Below are 11,057 nucleotides of genomic sequence, written 5' to 3'. Positions count from 1 at the left end.
TGCCATGGTGGGCCAAGATGGGTTTATTTTCCTTAAAGAAGCTTGTCCAGGGTAGAATGAGCCCTGATTCCCCTTGAAGGGGCCAGCCACACTCCACTCCACCCTTGATAGCGTGGAGGTTTCGGAGGGTTTATTGGTGCCAAGCATCGCAGTCAGCAGTGAGAGCAATGCCTTTTTGCACAGTGTAGAGGGATATCGGGGGAAATGTTTTAGAGACAAGTATTAGACCAGATGTGATAGTGAAGTGTGGTATGAGTGAAGTGATTTCTCCATTGACTTGCTGTACTACAGCAACACCAAACCAGTTTAAAATTTAAGAACGGCCATACTGGGTCAGACCAATGATCCACCTAGCCCAGTGACCTGTCTCCCAACAGTAGCCGCCAGCAGTGCTGGGACACTTTTTATAGCGGACGTGCTGAAAGCCAGCTAACGAAACTGTAAACCCAGTGTATTCAAAAGCAATGTGAAAAAGGTGCAATTCCCACTCATGCCACACGGATGCAGCACAGCTCCGGGATTCTCAAGAATTCTGGAATAATGCTAGCTTCATTCTGACAGCGCCAGCAAACTTTTCACAGTAAAACGTAGGGGTGCTGCAGCACACCTCTAGTTCCCGCCTCTATAGTAGCCACTGCCTGATGCTTCTGGCAGTTGGAGGTTTAGGGACACTCAGGGCATGGGTTTATGTCTTTGACCAGCTTGGTCAATAGCCATTGATGGACCTACCCTCCGTGAATTTATCTAGTTCTTTCTTGAACCGAGTTATACTTCTGGCCTTTACAACATCCCATGGCAATGAATTCCACAGGTTGACTGTGTGTTGTATGAAGAAACACTTCCTTTTGTTTGTTTTAAACGTGCTGCCTATTAATTGCATTGGTTGACTCCTAGTTCTTGTATTATGCGAAGGGATAAATAACACTTCCCTATTCACTTTCTCTACACCAGTCACGTTTGTAAAGACCTCTCTCATATCCCTCTTAGCCATCCCTTTTCTAAGCTGAACAGTACAAAATGGTTCCATCCCCCTAAGCATTTACTGTGCCCTCCACTTCACTTCTTCCACTCCCAATAGATCTTTTTTGAGATGAGCTGACCAGAACTGCACACAGTATTCAAGGTATGGTCATGATTTATATAGTGGAATTATAATATTTTCTGTTTTATTATCTATCCCTTTCCTAATGGTTCCTAACATTCTGTTAGCTTTTTCAATGCCACTGTAGATTGAGCAGATATTTTCAAAGAACCATCTATGATGACACTAAGAGCTCTTTCTTGAGTATAACACCGAATTTTAGACCCCATCAATTTGCATATAAAGTTGGGATTATTTTTTCCAATGTGCATTACCTAGTTGCATTTATCAATATTTAATTTCATCCGCCATTTTGTCACCCAGTCATCTAGTTTAAGTCAGACCGCCTTTCTAACTCTTCATAGTCAACTTTGGACTTAACTATCTTGAGTAATTTTATATAGACTGAAAATTTTGCCACCTCACAGTTCACCCCTTTTACCAGATTATTTATGAATATTTTGAACAGAACTGGTCCCAGTATAGATTCTTGACCCACTATTTACCTCTCTCCATTTTGAAAACTGACCACTTATTCCTGCTTTTGTTTCCTGTCTTTTAACCAGTTACTGATCCATGGGATGACTTTCCATCTTTTCCCATGACTGCTTAGTTTGCCCAAGAGACTTTGGTGAGTGACCCTATCAATCTTTCTGAAAGTCCAAGTATACTACATTGACTGGATCACCTTTGTCCATATGTTTGTTAACTCCTTCAGAGAAATCTAATAGATTGGTGAAGCTTGACTTCCCTTTACAAAAGCCATGTTGACACTTCCCCAAGATATCATGTTTATCTATGTGTTTGATAAGTCTTTTCTTTACTATAGTTTCAACCAATTCATATTCCAGGCATGCTGCAGCACATAGGCAAGCAGAGACCTAAGGCCTGCAGGGCTGTCTGAATTATGCTGGTAGCCACGAGGCATTGAAAGGGCACAAGGTGACCACTATAGGTGTCGTTCTGTGCCACACCCTGGGCTGCAGGTTCCATGCCATGAAGATTATGATACATATGCTTAGAAACTGAGCTACATACAAAGTACAGTACACACTGATTATTTAATTGAGACAATTGCAATAAAATCCAAGGACACGATCAGTTGCCTTTCAAAACGTACATCATTAGCAATGAACCGAAAATCACCATGAAACATTTTGTTAAGCTGCCTCTCGTAACTGCTCCGAAGGGGAACACTTCCCAGAATGTTGTTATAATATGGGATGTTCTACTTGGCTGATAGAGTGATGGCAATTACATAGCGAGTAGTGACACAGGAGTACTGCAACTTCTTTTGTTTTGGATGCATACAGGTAATATCCCCTGCTGGGTTCTTCTCTAGTACACATTGAGAAGGCTGTGAAATTAAACAACCTTATGGAAGCGAATATGTTCATCTAAACTCAGTGTGATGGGGACCTCATCTAAAACCCACTGAAGTCAGTAGGAATATTTCCATTGATGCCAATGGGCACTGGATGAAATGCTGTAAGAGATTTCTGACTCTAATTGCTTGTCATGTAGAGTTGGGTTGAAATTTTTCAGAGGTCCCAAGGCCAGAAGGGACCATTGTGATCACCTTATCTGAATTCCTGTGTAGCACAAATTCAGATGTCAACATTTTAATGTTTTTAAAAATCTTTGAAAAAAAGAGACAAAATGTAGAGGCATTTTCCTTAGTTGTTAACAAACTGTACAGTTGGTATTTCAGCATTTCAGTGGAAAACAAAAGAAAAAAAATAAAAAAAACTGGCATCCCCGTGACCCCCATTTTCTTTGAGCAGCTTTATTGTTATGCTAACTCTGAACAGCATTCTGTCTATGGTTTGATATGGTCTCCTTTTGGTGGATTATGTAATATACCATCCATGAGAAACAAAGTTACCTAGACTGACAATATTATTTAAAAACGGTTGTACCTGTAATGATTTTGCTGGCTCCAAGCCTGCTCAGCTGACCACTTCTCCCGCATGCCATGGTTTCTAAATAAGTGGGCTTGCCTCTCATTAATAAAGTAATGGTTCTGGAGGCCCTACCTGAGCACAGCGCCAAGCAAGTGTGAATGGCTGAGAAGTGTGGTGTCTCAAACTCTGCATTCTGCATCCTAAAACTAGCGGTAATCTTTTAAAGGAGCATGAGATCAGCACAAACTGAGGCCGCAAGCGGGAATTAAATGGCAAGGAGGCAGACATTGATGAAGCCTTGTGGCTCTGTCTTCAGCAAAATATTTGCCCAGATGCTCAACTCTCTGGACCGATGCTAAAACAGAAAGTGACTCAGCCAACAGCAGAGCAGGGGAAGGAGTTCAGCCCTTCAGATGGCTGGCTCAGTCATTGGAAAGACTGACACAATATTGTTCAGCATAAGAAGCGTAGCGAGAAACAAGATGTTGACCTTCCAGCAACTACTGAATGGAGGGTGAACACCCGGTCCTGCATTCTGTTCATGTTCCTCCAGCCACGTGACATCTCCAATGCTGATCAGGCTGCTCTCTTCTACTGGGGCTTTCTGGACAGAGGCTTTAGTATGCTGAAGAAAGAGTTTGCAAGTTTGCAGGAGCAGAAAAGGCTATGGACCACATCACATTGTTGTACTGTGCAAACATAGATGGGATAGAGATAAAACTCTTACGGTGATCAGAAAGAGCAAGTGATTTAATTGCTGCCCGTGATCTACAGAAACTTTGTTAATGCCTGAATGAAAAGAGTGGCTGAAAAATTAGAACAAGGAGCTGTGCCTAGGGGTCCATCACGTGTATCTTTTGATTGACAACTGTCCACCTCATGCAATCAGTCTGGAGCTGTAAGCTCGTTTTGAAATTTTTGCCTCCAAACACAACCTCAGTCATGAAGCCACTGGGCATGGGTGTCACTAAAAACTTCAAAGGCCTCTACCGCACTTTGCTGAATGCACAAGCCATTGCTTCTCTGATTCTTCTCTTGAAGGCTGGTGGCCTTCAAGCACCCACACCTGCAAGCTCTGGATGTTGAAAAAAACCCAACCCAAAACAAACAAAAAGCACACCCCCATCACTCACGCACTTCTTGAGATCTCAGGCCACTCTTCTCCCTAAACTCTATTTGCTGTAGTACTCTATATAGAATACTGAACTGGGTAACAAATAAGGCATGTTTGCTTTTTCCATTTTTTTATTTTTTTAACATTGTATCAAACAAAACTTTAATAAACAGTTTCCATATTTCTGCAACTACAATGTATCATAATTCCTCCCTCACACATGCATATATTCACTTGAAACCAAGACTTTCACTTAGTGGAAGTAACTGTATTTGGTTCCTCCTCCAAGTCTCCTACTCTCCCCAGCAGTTCATCCCTCTCTCTCTGGATTGCCTCACAAGATACCTCTGTCCATGCAGCATCCCGTGCCTTCAAATCCGCTACCTTTATCGCTAACACGGATTTTTCTGTTAAAATCCATTGCTGATCCACAATCCCCTCCAAATCCTTAATGTGTTGGAGGTGCTTGGCTTCCCTTTTTACCCAGTATGCCATCCCAGCACACAAACCTTGTAATACCATTCCCTTTCTCCTACACTCCTTTCCCTTGGGGTCTCCCAAAACCTCTCCCATCTCCTTCTCAATCTCATCCCAGGTGGACACCTGCACCTGGTATGGGCCCTGATTCTTCCTTAACCATTTGTTCAAAAAATCTGTTACCCCAGCTTGCCAGAATCCACAACTACCATCACGAGAGTTTGCCATACCCCCTCCAAGCAGCTGCATGGACTGTTGGGGAGGGGGACTTACAGGCTGCCCACTCACCTATCTGATGCGATGCATCCGAGTCACGGCACCAAGATGTTAGAGAGCTTATTCCTTCATTCTCCCACTTCCCTGGTCCTTCTCGCGTGAACAGAGAGCAACAATACCTGAAGTCCAAAGGTGCAAACAATTTGATGTTTATTGGAGTGAACTTTCAGCAGGCTTAAATCCAAGTTTCTTTTTCCTTATGTTTAAATCCCAACGTACTTCCTGTTTGCCCCTAATTTATATACTAATATTCTTAGCTATACCTTAACCAATTATTTTAGTAAAATTTACCTAACCAATCCTAACATATTGTAACATGATTAGCTAACCAATTATATCCCACCACCTTAATTAATTTACACCCAGCAAAATTAATTATACAGCAGACAGAAACAATCACAGAACCAGACAGAAATCATGCAAATAAACAATAGTAAAGGGAAACTATAATGACAAAACAATACAGAAGTGAGGATTTCACAACTACATCTATAAAGACATAAGGATTTCCCAGCTGTATCTATTGATAAGTGAGCTTTTACCAAACAGAAAACTATTAAATTAAATTTCCTTTTACATCTTCTAGGCTCTTCCCTTTCTCTGGAGGTGATAGATCAGATCACCTTTCTAACAACCCCAGCTCGGCTTATTTCAATGTGACTAGGTTGGAATGGGAGGAGGTGACCGGTCACTTCCCAGCTTATGGCTGCCTCTGCTGCTTAGCCAGAGACCTTAGCCTAAGCACAGGGCCTCAGACTGTCACAGTGAGAGAAGGCCCTTACACAGATTCTTTCTTGTGATGAAACATACACCTAGCTAAATGATGAACATACACCTAAATTCTTAAAGTATAGGCCTTTACAGACAGGCCTGAATATCTATATCCTCACATGTTCATATATTTTAAGGCAAGAAAGGACCATTACGTCTAGTCTGACTTCCTGTATAACACAAGCCATAGAATTTCATGCAATTGCCCCTGCACTGAGCCTGATAACCAGTGTTTGACTAAAGCATATCTTCCAGAAAGGCAAGCAGGCATTGATTTAAAGACATTAAGAAATGGGAAACTCACTCTTATCTTGGCCGTTTATAGTTGAGCACCCTCACTGTTAGAAATATGTGCTTTATTTCTAATTTAATTTGTCCAGCTTCAACTTCTCTCCATTGGTTCTTCTTATCCTGAAGCACTGTCACCTACACAATGCAGGCAATTTTAGAAAGGTGTCACTCCCATTATCTTTTCAGTAAACAATGATTCCTTAGTGCCAGCTAAGCCTAACGACATTTTTTTGACTAAACAAGATATTTGTTGATGCATCTATAAAACGAGATTCAGTGGAGCTGACTCCTGTCAATTTCAACAGGACACTTTTAGAGACCTCGGAACAGATCCATCGTCCATCTACTATTTCTACTAATGTTTATATTGTGGTTGTGCACAGAGGCCAGTTAGATCAGAGACACATTTTGTTAGGTGCTGATATAGTCCAGACTCCTGTTGGTGAGACTGGTTAATCCTGGGTGCCTCAGAGAAACATGTAAGCACTCATAATATGCTTAATTGTGCACTGATGTACCATAAGGTGAAATGTAGGAGACAAAATTCTGGAGCCATTTTATCATTCAAATAGTAATTAAAAGGCCTATTTTTAAATGGATTCTTAGTATGCTTATGTTTTCATGAAGGCAAGGAACCCTTGATGTTACCCTCTGGTTTCCAGATAAAGACTGGTGAGTCTGTATACCACAAAACTACAATGCTGATGTGCACCACTAGTCCTCTTTGTTAGCTAATGCACTAGTACAAAACACAGAAGGAATCATGAAAACACTGTGCCAGGAAACTTAGCTAACATAACAACACTATGGAGCAAAGAAAGTATAACCAGGCCAACATATAATGCAGTAATGCAGCTAACCCACTAGGGAGAGCTAATGTATCATTTTCTAGTAACAGAGAAAAGCGGCATTACAGCCGGTGTCTTGTTGTTTCAACAACCCTCAGGAGTATGATAGCTGTAGAAAAAGACCTGTTCGTATATTTTGGGTGGACAGGATGGGGCAGGAAATCCACACTTCAGCCCCAAAACTTCTTGTCACGAACAGTTATACCAGCTTATTTTTAAAGCATGAGAGTTTAAACAGGAAAAACAAAGCATAATAAGCATCCGTTTCATACATTTTGTTTTTTTGTTTTTTCTGCAAGTCATCAAATCCCATATACCCCTTCCCCTTCATCTGTGTAGCTTGAACTGGAGAACTAGGCTCTCTGCATTTCCGTTCCCACTTACAAAATGGAGATAATAATATTCCCTTGGTTGCTTTCTCTATTTTGTTGGCAGACTCTTCAAGGCAGGAGCATATGAAGCCTTGATGTGCTACTGTAACATGAATACTACATTCGATGAGGTACACCACAAGCCTGAAAAGGAGATACTGATGATCCTTCGGGAAAGAGGTGAGTTCCTCATGGAGAAAGTTGGGCATAAGAGGAGAAGGTGGGACACTTTTCTAACCTCCAAAACCAGACTCGGGTTACATTCAGGCTCTCATTTGGATGACGTCTCTTCTCTATTCTGAACACATTCTCTCAGTGCTAATTTTTATTATGTAGCCATAGAAATAAGCTGCATTTCATCAACAACTGTACAGGTTGCTTTAAACCACCAGAGGCTGCTATTACCATATGAAACAACAAGTCCCCAACTCCATTAAAAGGCAGGCAGCGTTTTTCACAGAGCCAGAATAAGTCGGAGAGAGGAAAAGGAGGGCTGGCAAAAGAAAGGGATGCCGGCCCTTTAATTTTTAACAAGCATGAGAGGGAAAGTTTCCCCTTCAGTTTGCGATCTTCAGTGGAATCCAAATTGCCCACACCTCTGGCATTTCTTCCTCTCTTTCTTACAGAGACAATTATCGTTATATTCTTGGCATGCAAAAAAGGCATAACAACTGTAGTCGTAGGACCAAGGATTTCAATGCCAGGGCAATGCTAAAGCAATTACACTTAGAAACTAGGTGCTTGATTCTAGGTCGCACCTCCGGAGGGACACAGCAAAGGCACAGGCCAGGAAGAGGGGGGAGTGGATGGTGCCATTTGTGTCCTAGCTGGACTCTAGACTGCTGCAGAGACCAAAACAGACGCTAGTGTCAGTTAGCGCAATCCCTGTGGTCTGCTGTAACTCATGGCAGCCTTACCCAGGCTGCATATGGGCTGCTCCCAGCTTAGAATCTCCATAGCTCTAAGCACGAGGAGCATGCACCCTCTCCCATCCTCATTCCTCTGCCCACTACATCCCCTGTATGCCAGGCTCTGAGGGGTGACAGAGTAGGGCTACTACACTGTTCCTGCATCAGAGGAATTTTTTCCTAGCACCTTGTGATCTCTTGATGCTGATGGAGCAGTAGACAGAGCCTGGAGTTGGAGGCCAGGATCTGGCTCAGTGTCTAAAATACATATCTACAGCCCTGTATTCACACATCATGTATCTCTCTGAGGAAAGCCATTCACACCTAAGGCAAGGCCAGCACTTCTCTTGGACACCCCTCCCAAGTGGTGGCTTTCACCAAGCTAGAACTTACTACATTGAACAACAAAATATAGAGAGAGATTGTTGTGGGGAGGGGGGGAAGGGGAATTCCTTGATTTACTTCCCTCACAGTCCATGTTGTCAATGCAGCCAAGGAAAGCTGAAGGCTGCTCTCTCTGCAGCTTCTTGGCTGTGGATGCTGGCCAGAGATAGCTGCACAAGTTGAGAGCAGTGTGTGTACATGTGTTGAGAGTGCTATCTTCACATTGGATACACAATATTCTTACTTTTTAAGGGTTTTTCCACTGATTTCAATGGGCACTGGATTGGGTTTGATTTTCAGAACCACTTATGGGATTTAGGAGCATGAGTCCCATTGAATTTCACTCCTGCCACAGTGTTATTGGGATGACTCATTTCCATCATTTCTTTTATACATTCAGGGCATGGTTTTCAAAAGCACCTATCAGATTTGGGAGCATGAGTCCCAATGTCTTTCAGTGTGACTTCTGCTCCTAACTCCATTAGGCAAATGAAAATCCCACCCTAGATGCTCTTAAAAATCTCCCCTAAGTGCATAAATGAAATAACCCCAAAATAACCCCCATCTCAGCCATTAGCAGGAACTGAGTACTGTGATCCCCATTTACTGGACTCAAAATGAGTTGCTGAAGCTCCTGATTTCAAATGCATTATGGAGGTGACACATGTTTTGGTTCTGGAGATGGGAAGGAGGAAATAGTTTCATACCTATACAAGTGAGTATTTCCACATAATTCATGGAATTGGGCTAATATTCAAATATTGCTTTTTTATAATATTTGTCATACTTTTATGATCTGTACGCAGTATATGCACGTTATGTATTTAGGAAAATGTTCATTTACCCAATGATTTCCACAGCCAGATGGTAAACTTTGATTATATTTTTTTTAATGTGAATGATGCCACATGCATTCACTGGAAACTGATAGCCTCTATTTAGCTGTATAGCAGCTACAATACAGTGCAAATGTCCTCATATGCCACAGCCCAAATGACTTCCTCTAGGAGTGAAACTGTAAGCCAGACTTTGACCACTCAACCACTGGGATGGCTGATGAGCAATGGTCATAGTGGTTTTCAAAGAGATACTCGTCCACCAGGAGCTGAACTGATCTTCAACTCTTTGTATATTATAAGCCACTGAGCAGTGGGATGATGGTACCACTTTCGGTCACCACTGTTTTAGGTGGTATCTGTATCAGACATATAGAGGATAAAGTCCCTGGCCCTCTCCACAGCAGGCTTTGAAGCCAGCAATTCTTCTGTGAGAGCTATCATCCATCATGGCTAGACTTAAATGGGAATTAAACACTTGTGTAATTGTCTGCAGGACCAGAGCCTAAGAGACTTTTACATGTGTGAGAAGGGGCAAAGGGGACCTCATAGAGATGGGATGAATGCCCAATTGCATTGTGGGGAGAAGACACACCTTCAAAGATCTTGCAAAACTGTGAGTTTGGAAGGTCACACTGTCCCCTTCCTCATCTCTCAGAAGGAATGGTTTGAAGAAAATTCTGTGAGGTGAGCTTTGGCATTTCCAGGCACTTCTGTTTCCACAGGAGGTCTGTAATTTGGCCCTGTGACAAAGTGTTGTGCAAACAGCAACCGATGCAGAACTCTGGTCAGCGAAACTATAAATAGTTGCTCTGGAGTACCCTTGATTAGGAAGAGCTGAGCCTAAGTAGATTGGGATGGGCTGAGGAGAGCCCAAGAAGCTAATTAGCCTATATCCTAGGAGATAGAATAATAGAATCATAGAATGTGGAACTGTGAAAGGTCACTAATCCAGTCCCCTGTACTCATGGCAGGACAAGTATTATCTAGACCATCCCTGACAAGGCACAGGAAGGAAGTGCTCAGGGGTGCGTGTGTGTGTGAGTGTGAGTGGGAGGGAGTCTAGCAAGCTTTTCAGTTAGAGCCAGGTGAGATCTCTCTGGGGATTTCCCTTCTGTCTTCACCCTCCTTGGCTGAGTTAACTGAGGATTGTATGGTGCATAGGTGCTGACTTCCCCTGTAGCCGGGGGGTGTTCGACATTGCCCCTCCACTCCTTCCTTCAAGTCCCTGCCCCACTTCTTACCACCCCTGCCCCGCCTCTTCCCCGCCTCCTCCCCTGAGTGCACCCCATCCCCGCTCCTCCCCCTCCGTCCCTGAGCTTCCTATACCCCATGAAAAAGCTGTTTGCGGTGGGTGGGAAACTCTGGCAGGGACGGGGAGGAGTTGGTCGGCAGGGCCGCTGGCCAGTGAGAGGCTCTGGGGGAGCTTGGCTGCCAGTGGGTGCTGCTGTGTAGCACCTGCTAATTGTTCTCTGAGGGTGCTCCAGCCCCGGAGCACCCACGGAGTCGGCGCCTATGGTACGGTGTTGCAAATGCAGTTGCACTAGTTTGTACAGATGGCAGGGAGAACATGGTGAAACAAACCATCAGTTGTGTGACCAGGAAAAGATCTCTGAGTGGTTTGTTCCTTGGAAAGTGGCAGGAGCAAGATCCCATCCTAGGGTGGCTAGATATCAATGTGAAAAATCGGGACGGGGGTGGGGAGCAATACGTGCCTATATAAGACAAAGCCCCAAATATCACGACTGTCCCTATAAAATTGGGACATCTGGTCACACTATCCCACCCTGTCACAC

The sequence above is a fragment of the Dermochelys coriacea genome, chromosome 5 (assembly GCF_009764565.3).
Source record: "Dermochelys coriacea isolate rDerCor1 chromosome 5, rDerCor1.pri.v4, whole genome shotgun sequence".
NCBI lineage: Eukaryota > Metazoa > Chordata > Testudines > Dermochelyidae > Dermochelys > Dermochelys coriacea.
The sequence above is the reverse complement of the archived record's forward strand: the minus strand, read 5'-3'. Positions refer to the sequence as shown.